The 12,086-nt window shown below is 41.2% G+C and overlaps 1 protein-coding gene across 5 annotated transcripts in view; it reads right to left on the reverse strand.

The window, feature by feature from the left end:
• Positions 1-10,975: 10,975 nt before the first annotated feature.
• ERICH3 (glutamate rich 3) overlaps positions 10,976-12,086 on the reverse strand; it is a 238,763-nt gene continuing 237,652 nt past the window's right edge. For all 5 annotated transcript variants that reach the window (XM_042464006.1, XM_042464005.1, XM_042464001.1 and 2 more), the window contains one exon: positions 10,976-11,454. The gene's annotated coding sequence lies outside the window, so the exon portion shown is untranslated. The remainder of the gene's footprint in view (positions 11,455-12,086) is intronic.

The raw sequence follows: 12,086 nt of genomic DNA on the forward strand, positions 1-12,086 counted from the left end.
AAAGCCCTACATTGGCTCTTTATTTACTGAAAGCTAATGCTTCCACTATAAATTATTCTACAGCCAATTCTCTCTATGCCAATAATTTAAAGAAAGTGAGGGGGGGAAAATAAATCAGCAAAAGGTACAGAGTTGTGTTGTTTGCCCAGAGAATATACTACTTCCATACTGGCGAAGGTAATTAGGAGACTTGGAGTCTATGTTCTCCATTACACATGTGGTGAGGAAGGAAAAAGTAATTGTCACACTGTGGGAAGTCCCAATTTGGGGGCGTCACACAGTGTCACATTTACCCTTCCTTTCTCATCTCAGATGTAATAGAGAAAAGATATTGTTCCACATTTTCTTTAGGATCATATTCTCTTCTTCTTTTCTAGCTGTATGTCCTTGGATCTCATCTGTCAGTTGCAATGGTTCTGTGAGGTCACTTGTTCCCAGGCAGTAGCCCCAGTATGCTTTGTAGTGAAACTAGGGCCATCTATTATCTTCTGAAGGCATGTGGGAGTCTTTTGCTTGAAGCAATTTGAAGCACACAAAAAACCCTAGCCCAAACTCAGATACAGATTTGTTACAAACACCTTTGAGTCATACTGGAATGCAGTATAATTCAAAGCCATGCTGTTTAGGTCAACCAACTGGATAATGCTAAAAGGCTAGGTTTATATTCCTATAGGCATAATTTGAATGTTCCCAGCTTACTAATTTATGTTCATCCTCTCCTGAATTAACATTTGGGTTTGCATATCTCAGACTAAAAAAAGGGTAAATCAGAATTAATTCTTGGGCAACTCCCAGAATCCTTCAGCTAGTAGGGCCACCAGGATTTTTGAGAACTGTAGTTAAAAGTAACCCCTCCACACTCTGTGTCAAGATCAGGACACAGTGCCTGACTCTCTTCTTGTATTTCATGGGACAAGAATGTGTCCCAATGCTGAAGTGAAAGTGAATCAAATCAGGCTGGTTCACACATTAATAATCTCTTCATCAAGCTCCTCTTACATAAGTTCTACCCACTGCCTGCCCATACATGCCTCCAGAATTAGGAAGGAAAAACCCAGGATCAAAGAGGCAAAGAATTTAACAGTACCTAAGACACTTCTGACTCCTCCTAGTAGTTAGATAGTGCTGCAACTCAAAGGATAGAAGCCCCAAGAAATTTTGATTAGCAAGAACAATGTTATAATCTGATATTTACTATCAAGCTTTACAGCTGCTTCTGACTTTAGTTTCATTCCTAACTTTGCTGAGAAGGTTTCCCAATAACAACATATTGATGTAGCATATAGTTACTCTGATTGCAAGTTATTTCACAAAGTATTTGGTAATGGATTATTTCTTAATGGGCAGTTTATCTGTACAAAAGAGCTGTTCAGGTGCTAGAATTGGTTTGTTGATATAGAGCAACATACCTACAGGGCCTCTCATGATGAGTACACACTTCCAAAAGTTAGCATTACACCACTGGGTCTATGTTGATGTGTCACAAGAATTGAGCCTGTGCTCTTCCACCATACATGGTATGGCATGATGTGGGAGCAGCCCACTTGCATCAGCAGGAAAATATGCACAAAGATAGAAATGGGCTGGCACTATGTAATTTTTGGAAATCATACTGAAGGTCAGACTTCTGAAAGTCTTTTTTATTTGGACAAACTAATATTGTCATCAGCCGTGGACATTGCTAGCTATATATTGGGACCACCATGGAGCACAGCCTCCTCATGTAATTGTTAATGTCAGGTTAAGAGTATGAGCAAGTGCAGTCAGTCTTCCTCAAAAAACTACTATCTCAACTCAACTCAGCCTCCCCTCCCCACTCTTCTTTTCTCCAACTGGATTTGAGCTCACACACACAGTTGGAACGGGTGAGGAAGAGAAATAGTTGCCATCATTCTATGGTGGGAGTTCAGATCAGAGGTAGTAGAGAGCTAGGTGACCAGATGTCATAACTGCAAAGGAGAACAAGGCACTGCAAAATGTAGAGCATTCAAGAAAATGTTGGACAGTACAAAATAAACGCTGAAAACACTCATATAAATATCAATTCCTTTCATATGGCTCATTTACAGCTGTATTACATATACTGTATTTGATTAGGTACTCAGCCGTATTTTTCTGATGAACTTATCTCCATTAAAATGCCTCGTCGGCTTGCAATATACTTATAGAACTCCGAGCAAGACAAATGCTTAAAATTGTACTTTCCTAACAACCAAACCCTCATTGTTAATGTGCATCTTCAAGTTGTTACAGACTTATGGCGACCAAAAGACGATCCTATCGTGGGGTTTTCTTGGCAAGATTTTTCAGAGATTTCCCTTGCTTTCCCCTGAGGCTGAGAGTATGTGACTTGCCCAAGGTCACCCAGTGAGTTTTATGGCTGAACTAGGAATTGAACTCTGGTCTCTAGAGTCATAGGCCAACCCTCAAACCACTGCATTACAATGGCTCTCTGAATCTACATTTAAATTATTCCTTTCATTTTTCCTTTGACATTATACTGAGGAATTGAAATTTTCCCATTGTTCTGAAATTAAGTGGGGGGGGAACCTTTCAACATTTGCATTGTGTCTTCAAACAGCCCATTGCCTAATGTTTGCTGTCTTTTTCCTCCCAAGAAATAAATGCACTCTGGGCTCCGGGGGCAAGTCTTGTCAGCCACATTCAAAGAAAAAAGTACATTCTGTCCCCCCATTTGCAGCAAGGACAGGCTGCCAAGTAGATATATTTCTCAAAGGGTAACAGCAAACATGGTGTTACTCAATGGGCTTCTTAGCCATGCTCAAAATGGATAGCATCTGGTGGAGAGAAGCAGTCCTACACACTACCCCCTTCCAGTCAGTCAGAGAATGGCAGCCAGCTGTCAGAAGGAAGCAAGTGATAACAGCCATAATGAAAAACATGTCCCACTCTGGGACCATATAAGAAAGTAATTCTGGTTTTGATCCCATTCTTGGGGGAGGGGAGTCTTCCCTGCCAGGTGTTTTGGATTACAATTTCCACCATCCCTTATGCTGGGCAGATGGGACCTTTAGTTCACAACATCCTGAATCCCATTGGTAATCCCAGCTAGAATTGATTCACCTGAATCCTATTGGTAATCCCAACTAAAGTTGATTCACCGAATGAATGGTGAGTCACGATTTATATAAATCCTACTGATTCACTGCACCTACTCTGATTGGAACTACCAGCTGGAGTCAGACCCTAGAAGGCACTAGGCAGGAACAGCATACCCTCCAACAACCAGACAACTCCAATGCCCCCATTTCTCTTCCCTCCTGCCACTATCATTCTTTGTCCTTGGATTTCTTCATCCGTTGTTGCCAAGTGAGTCTAAAATCCATAAGTACTGCAGTTTGCATTTAATTAACCCAGCAGGAGAGGAGGCAAACCTTTCCCTTTCCCTGTAGACTTAGGCAAAAGTAAACTGCTGTAGCCTCTTCTAGCTTGTGTGCTCTTCCTCATTAATAACCTTTGCCATCTTGACTACACTGATGTTGCACTACTACATGTGTCTCCATTTTCTTCTGTGAAATAATAATAATAATAATAATAATAATAATAATATAAAATTCATTTATATTTTCTTGCCTATCCTAGGTGGATCGGGGCGGGATTACAACACAACAATAGAATTTTAAAGCATTATGCATGTAGTAGGGGTGACCAAGAAATATATGTAGTAGGGGTGACCAAGGGGTAAGACAGATACATTTTTCCAATACCCCTGCCCCAGAAAAACCCCACCAGATCCTCTGGCACACGCCTTTTTAAAAAAACAAACAGTGTATTTTGACCATTTACAATTCACATTCACAATAAAGCTCCATAGAAGAATGCAGCTCTGCAATTTGAGTTTCCCATACACACGTTTTTACAAGATTGAAGGTCAAGAGACTACGAAAGGGCCTATGTATTGCCACTCTCTAACTATAGAGGTTTTTGCCTCCTATATAGACAGCTTAAAATGCTGGAAAAGTCACAGCACTCCCTCTGACACAAATGCTGCTCCACAGTGTCACCTAGTGCTCTTAAGATGAAGACACCACATGCAAAGTTTCTAGTGCAATACTTCTGGGAAATATACTTCATAGACATGTCTGCACTGTGCGTGCACACACAAAATGATTATACCACAGAAAGTTTGTCAGTTATGCTCCTAGGAAATCCTAGATAAAAATGAGTTAAAAGTAAAGGTCTTTGGTCTCCTGCAAAGTGTCCGCAATATATAGGCATTTAGGTATGTGACACCTAAATTCAGAGGTTGTGCATCTCACGTTACTTACGTCCATGCCACACCCAAGGTTTCCCAAGATTTTTACAAGCTTGGTTTTTATTCAATTAACAGAAATGTGACTCCCCAAAATCAAAGAATCTAGGTTTTCCTCCTCTTTATCTTGCCCCCATGACAATCTTCTCCTGGTACATTTCTGCATGTCATATTGCTGCAGAAAATGTGGGAACAGAACCTCTTTTTAAAAAGAGAAAGAAAGAAAGAAAGAAAGAAAACAAAGGGGCAACCTTGTCCAATACCCATCTGTTAATCCCCCCCCCCCCCCCATTAAAATAACTCTACACACACACACACTCATCATATTCATCTTCCCTATTCAAGGGGAGGGGAATTTGTTTGGTTTTAACATAGATTTTTAAAAAACCTTTTGCCACCCTTCCCCTCTCCTCTGCTGGCTTGCTCTGGGCTTCTTCTTCTTCTTTTCCTGGTTGAGCATCACTGAGCATCACAAGCAGCACAATTAAGACTCAGCCCACACGTGTGATGTTGAAAGCCTGAATGTGAACTTTGATCTTTCCTTCTCACAGTAATGAGCAAACTCTGCTTTTGCAGTTTGGAGGAGGAGAAGACACTGAGGTCTCATCTGACAGCCCTATCTGGGGGGAAAGAAACACCTGAGAAGCCAAGATGAGACATCAGTGGAAAATGGAGCGATAGGGTGAGGGTAATTCTCTGCAGAGCTGAGTTGAGAAACCTAATCTTATGTTTCTCGGCCAAAAGAAAGGAAGGGATCACTGAAACAGAGGAGGCAGGTTATCCACATTCATTTGAAGGATATTATCCTAGCTAAAACAACAAAAGGGAAGATCAACTTTTATGAGTTAACATGGACATTTTTATGCATTACTCCAAGGGTGGGAACTGTGAAGTTCTCACTGGGGTGTAACTACAAGGGGGTAAAATGAGGGCTTTGCCATACGAATAAGAAATCTGTCTCCCTATGAAATTTTTCACCTGTCCCCAAATCTAGCATTGCAGTCACTTAAAAATTCAGTTGAATGTTTAGAAACAGAGTTTAAGTATCTAAAGAAAAGAAGCAGGTCAAATCATCAGCGGTGTATTCACACTGCAGAAATAATGCAGTTTGACACTGCTTTAACTGCCATGGCTCAATGCTATGGAATTCTGAGATTAGTAATTTTGTGAGATATTCAGCCTTCTCTGTCAGAGAGCTCTGGTGTCATAAGAAACTACAAATCCCAAGATTCCATGGCATTGGCCCATGCAGTTAAAGTGATGTCAAACAGCATTAATTCTACAATGTGGCAGAAGCCCAAGGGAATGTGAACACAAGCAAACTGGAGGTTCTAGGTGTGAACAATTCCCAGTGTCTCACTTCTGCAATGCTTGAAATTTGGGGATTGAATTAAAATTTCACTCAGGAGAGGATAAAATTCTTACTCGGGGGCAGTGCTCTCATTTTGATCTTCACGGTAGCTGTACCCATGCCTCCGGATGTTATGCCTGCAGCTCCTAGGGTATGATGAGTATCCATACTTACTGGATATGGAGTTGCTGAGCCACTCTTGAAGACACAGAACAGTTCTTGTGAAGGCTAGCTGCAGCTCAAATGAAGTGTGTATGACAACAATATGTTTTCAGTTTCAAGAGTAGTAAAGAAAGCAGTCAGATGGGAGCAAGGCTTGATCAAAGAATTACAATTCCTAGCTGCAGAATTTGCTTATGTAAGTTCAGATGTCTCTGAGGTAAGGCTGTATATTTAGAAAGGGGTGACATTTCCACTTCATTAATAAGCACAGTTGTCTTCTCCTTCCCCCCTCTCTCTCCCTGCTCTTCTTCTCTTCCCCCCCTCCTTTTTTTTTTTTTTTTTTTTTGGTACCTGGTCCAGAAGTGCTCCCATGCCTTCAAGAGCTGCACAGCAGGGTTGGAAATGCAACAAATCCAACATTTCATGGCAGGGGAATGCTGCAACAGAGATTATTCCTCCTGCTGTATGCACACCATTCTGCTGGTAAAGGCACAGCTGCCCAGGCAGTAAAGAGGTGCCAAATCTCTGTCCAAGGATTGCCATTAACAGCTCCATTCAAGTGTAAGAAATTAATGAGGACTAGAAATAGGAGAGCAGCGAGGGAGGAAGAGCTGTTTTAATTGCCCCGTCCTTTTGCTATCCTCTGACCTTCTGGGCCCAGGTGGGATTTACATTTTGTTTGCTGAATCCTAGATAGTTGCTGCCATAGACTTCAGCAAGTTTGAAATGTAAAGCATTTGACAAAGCCAAGTGGTTGGATTCAAGCAAAGCAAATACGTTGTTTTACTGGTAATTAATATAATTGGCTATTAGAGGAAAACACTGCCTCAGTTAATTGGTCTCTGTAGAAGAAATATCAGGCCTTTGGGGGAAAACTGATTTTCAAAAGCATTGTGTTATTAATTCAAATGAATTGGGTGTGACTTTTTTTTTTTAAATGTACAATCCAGTCTGGTACAGAGTTTCCAAGTTGTTCACTGAGGGCAAATTAGTCTTGTTCCCAAACATGAGGTACCCTTGAATTATATTTTTTTAAAAAAATATGTCACTGAAATGTTTTCCAGAATCATCCACTTACCAGTTGTATTATCACTAACCACTGGAAAGCTAACTAAGGCCTGTTACAGACTGCCAAAATAAAGCTGCTTCGGGTCTCTTTGGAGGTATGCTGTTTAAATGATGCATGCATCCTAAGAATCCAGAAGCTGCACCAAAGCTGCACTCCAGTGTTTAGGAATGGAGTGTGGCTTTGGCGCGACCTCCAGACTCTTAGGACCCATGCATCATTTAAACACCAAAGAGACCTGAAGCAGCTTTATTTTGGCAGTCTGTAACAGGCCTAAAAATCACACTACCATTTTATTATCTATGTGGTCTTTTCTAAAAAAATAAAATAAAAAATAGCGTAAAGAAACTGAAGCTTGGAAAAGGTAACTTTGTTGGACTAAAATTTGCCCCCCAAATGCTCAGCCATGGTTCTATGCTGGCTGGGGGTTTCTGTGAGTTATAGTCCAGCAAGGTGAGTTTTCCAATCTTTTGAAGACAACCAAGAGATGATGCTTAAATTTGCACAAACCACAGACATATCAGGGAGCCGACTGATGGCTAACAGGAGCCAAGCATCATTTCTTCTAATGCTCTCATATCGTTTTTAATTTTTTTATATCATGCATACATAAAAACTGGGGTGGAAATTTCCAGCCCTTCAGATGCAGTTGGACTGCAGTTCTCAGCATATGTTGTGCTAGGGCTGCTGGATACTGAAGTCCAAAAACGTCGGATGGTCACACTAATTCCCATCCCTGATGCAGATATTGCCTGAGCACATGTTCTCCTGAATGTTAAATAGTTCCAGCTTTAAAATAGCTGTTGGTAAGTAATAATGATACCAAAGAAGGTCATCTCTGGTGCCATAACTGCTAGTGAGCAGTCAATGGTTAAGAATGCTGGATGTTGTAGTCCAGCAAGACTTGAAGGGCCATATGATTCGCACTGCTGAGGTAAAAATGTTGTACAGAGACTTTGTGAGATTCATTTTAGACTCCACTGAGCCATGATTCAGTGGGTGGATTTGGGACAGCTACTCGCTCTTAGCTTGGCCTACCACACACATTCATGGTGAGGATAAACTGGAGGGGGAAGAGATCAATGTATAGTGTCTTGAGTTCCATTTCAAATGAAAGTGCTGCCACAGGTCAGACAGATTTTAGTTGCAACTCCTCGGGCTGTGCATATACCATAAACTGGTTACATATCATTTAAAAAGAGCATATAATCTGATAGAAGCCTAGAGTTAGTAGAATATAGAGCCTAAGATTAATGACAGTGTCTGTCCATTTTCTGTTTTGTAATAAAAGAAAGGAAATAAAATCTTGTTTTGATTTCAAATCTGGGAAGAAAGATAGATGTTCCTTTAAAAGAATGTAAACAAAAACTAAAAGAATGGCCCTAATGTACTCACCCTGTGAGTATGTTAGAGACACCTGACAACAGGTAGTAGGGTTTATTCTAAAATTAGGGCATGCACTAGGGTACTGAACAAAAAGTGAGGATGATTTGGATAACCTATACACTGAGTGGGTAGCAACAGAGAATAAAAGAACAAGATAGATTTAGGAAACCAGGCAAGCCTAACATGTCTCCACCACTTGTGACCATTGACTATGGTGATCCATTCCTGATATGCCAGCCTAAACTGCTGATTCTGTAAGGAAATATATGTTCATATGTGATTAACACAGTTAAGACGTGATGAATGCTTAACTGTTGAATGCCTGTGTTATGCAGAAGCCTGTTAGAGTTTGTAAAATTCCTCAGATGAGATTATCATGGATGGTTAAGTGTTAAACAACTGAGAATATGACAAGAGGCATGATTGTGAATATGTCCTTTAGGAATTGTCTGTACAATGGCTTAACAGACACTATGAAAACCTATGTGATTAGGGAGAACCTGATTATGATGATACAAAGAGAATGTTACATCAACTAGCTTAGAAAGCTGACCTTCTTATACATATTACTTATTGCCAAGCATGTCAAAAAGCTGAATGGAGAGATACCCTACGAATGTTCTGATGTTTATGATGTGATGGCTATATGACTTAATATAAAATATCTCACATATAATGGTATGAAATATAACAAAGTTGAAGTACTCAGACAATACCATGTCTGTGATTCTCCCTGAAGGGAATGTATACGTATATATCAATAAACAGTTATAATAAATAGCCTAAAAGAGTACCAAAAGACACTGTTCCTTCCCATGTAAATATCTTGGAACTCTAAGATTTGAAGATACTTAAGTGAACTGGCTGGTTTAATCATTATCATGTTAGGTTTAACCATTATCATTTTAGGCGACCAGGAATTGATAAAGGTTACCCCAGACAGAATCCACACTCAGCTGACAAATGGCAAGGGCCCTCAGTCCCTTAGTCCAACAGATAGGGGCAGGGACTCATTCTGTTTCAGGTTGCATGTGTATATGTATGTATGTGTTTGATTGTGTATAAGGGTAGCTTGAGTGAGTCACAGTGAATGGAGGGCTGCAAAACACAGTTTTAGGGGCCAAAGTTTGGGCATTCTGGTTTAGAACAAGCAGTGTTGTCCCTTCAACAGGTGACACCCGATGCAGGGGGCGGCACTTCCAGGGTGGGTGGGACTTCTGGCCCCAGACTTCTGGTGGAGTTTCCAGGAGTCTGGGGCTGGAATAATATAATATAATAATAATATTTATTTGTATACTGCCCTCTGGCAAACCAATCCGGGCGGTTAACAACAGTAAAATATAAAATATGACAATTAAAAACACTTTATCCCTCCCCCCTTAAGACAGTATTAAACAGTATAACATATTAAAACACAATATCAATGCATAAAAACAACAATTAAAAGCTAAAAACCCTGATATCCCTCTGTTGATCCTCGACCATCACTAAGATGGGGCCACGGGAGGAATGAGGGAATCAGGGAACCTGGGCCGGGATGGTTAATCTGGAAAGGCCTGCCGGAAGAGATCCGTCTTGACCGCTTTTTAAAAGCTGTCTAATGATGTTATCTGACGGATCTCATCTGGCAGGTCGTTCCAGAGTTTGGGGGCGACTGCAGAGAATGCCCTCTAGGAGGTCGCCGCAAGCCTAGATTTTAAAGGCTGTAGTAAGTTCCTCCCAGAGGACCGGAGAGTGCGGGGAGGATTGTACGGGAGGAAGCGGTCCCTAAGATAGCTTGGACCCAAGCCTTTTAGGGCTTTAAAGGTGATAACCAACACCTTGTACTGGGTCCGGAAGCTGATAGGCAGCCAGTGGAGGGACCTCAAAGGAAGGATGTCCGTGAGGGCCACAAGGAGAGCCAGCCCGGGGAGAGCCGGCATCGGCCTGAGCAGCTCCCACTGGGGGGGGGGGCAAAGGAGTTCTGGTACAGGCCAAAATAATGCCCTTGGGGGGCGAGGAGACGACTGGGTGTCATCTCCCATTCCTGGGGTGTCACCCGGCGTGACCTGCACACACAGCCCAATGATGCTACTGGAAACAAGCCCATTATATCTACATTGGTTGTGCCTTTGATGCTCATAAAACGGTAAAGGGAAAAGTTTCCCTTTTGACATGTTTGTCTAGTTGTATGACTGTAGGGAACAGTGCTCATCTCTGTTACTAAGCAGAGGGAACCAGCATTGTCAAAGATGACTTCATGGTCATGTGGCCAGCATGACTAAATGCCGAGGTGCATGGAATGCTATTATCTTCCCACCAAAGTGGTACCTATTTATTTACTTGTATTTTTACATGCATTTGAACTGCTAGGTTGGCAGACGCTAGGGCATCAGCTCATTCCGTCCTGCGGTGCTTGAGTCTCAAACTGCCATCCTGGTGATTTTGCGGTTGTCAGAGTCGGCACCTTAACTGCTAAGCCACCACATCCCTACTCATGCTCATACACAGAGCAATAAGCATTACTCGATTATTAGAGATGATGCCATTCCTCTTTTAGGTATGGAACTCAATCACAGTAGGGTTGTGAACTCCATGACTTAGTGAAACTTTAATACTAGTACCAATGATATTTTGATTTTTATATTCTACATAATATAAAGTTACTAGTTATCCTTTTTATAATAAAAAAGAAACACAAAAGATAGTGGGCAAAGAAATGGCAGCAATCACAATATACACAGTTCTCAGATCTGTTTGCAGGTGTTTTATTATTCTACATAAAGTCTTCACATGGCTTTTGCAATCCCCATAGTTTACCAGCTGATTTTGGGAAAGTTCCAGTAACATAATAATTCTCTAGTTTTTGAAAAGAAATGTGTGGCAGCTGTTGGACAGGCCTCATAATTATTACTTTAATAATTATAAAGGAGCGCTACTTCTGAAATGGGTAGATAGGCTTATTTCACTTGCCTGGAGTGGTACTAGTGCAAAGTGTCAGGTGCTTACACTACTCACAGGAAGGAAAAGAAAGAAGTGGGCAGACACCCCAGCCAGCACCAATTTCGAACAATTCTTTTTTAAAAAGACGTTACTAAATAATAATCATAATAACAATGAGAAAGAGAAACTGCAAGCATTGAAGGAACTGGAGAGAATGTTTGAGCAAGCCTTTTCTTCTGCCAAAACGCAGGACTGCAATGATGACACAGTGGGAATGTCCAACCCCAAGACATTCTAGGGAAATAGAACAGAACAGAAGTTAGCTATATAGCATATGGATTATGGATGTGATAAAATAACATTTGGGGACACCAGTGACTTCATGCAGTTAAACATGAAAATTATAGGGGGGAAAATCTATGACTTTAACTTCTGCTGCAATAGATCAGGGTAGGCAATCGAGGCAAATACATAAGCCAATTTTCACTTTCATGGCAGGCCACTCTGTTTCTGACAGATTTTTGGCCAAAACAAAAGCCCAAGGGAGCTTGGGTTTGTACTTCTGGATTCTGTTGCTGTTTTTTGTTTGTTTGTTTGTCTTTTGGGGAGGTTAGTTCAATGCAAGCCATCATTTCTGACGATGTCCATGAACAGTGATTTACTGTTCAGGACCCAACGCCTGAAAAGAGGGATTTGCAACTGGATCACTTGTTCAACAACTTCTCAGATTTATTTTATTTTGTGTGGGAGATAGAGCCATGGGAAGGTTAAAATTGGGGGGGGGGGGCAGGAAACAAGATGGGTACAATCCTCTGACATCCTGGAGAGCCCCTCAGTCCCTGTAGGTTGCCCTAGAATTTCCTTCTGACTCAGAGAAATGGTGAGTGCATAAGTGTACATATTCAATCTACCCAGTATTTTGGGAT

The sequence above is a fragment of the Sceloporus undulatus genome, chromosome 4 (genome assembly GCF_019175285.1).
Source record: "Sceloporus undulatus isolate JIND9_A2432 ecotype Alabama chromosome 4, SceUnd_v1.1, whole genome shotgun sequence".
NCBI lineage: Eukaryota > Metazoa > Chordata > Lepidosauria > Squamata > Phrynosomatidae > Sceloporus > Sceloporus undulatus.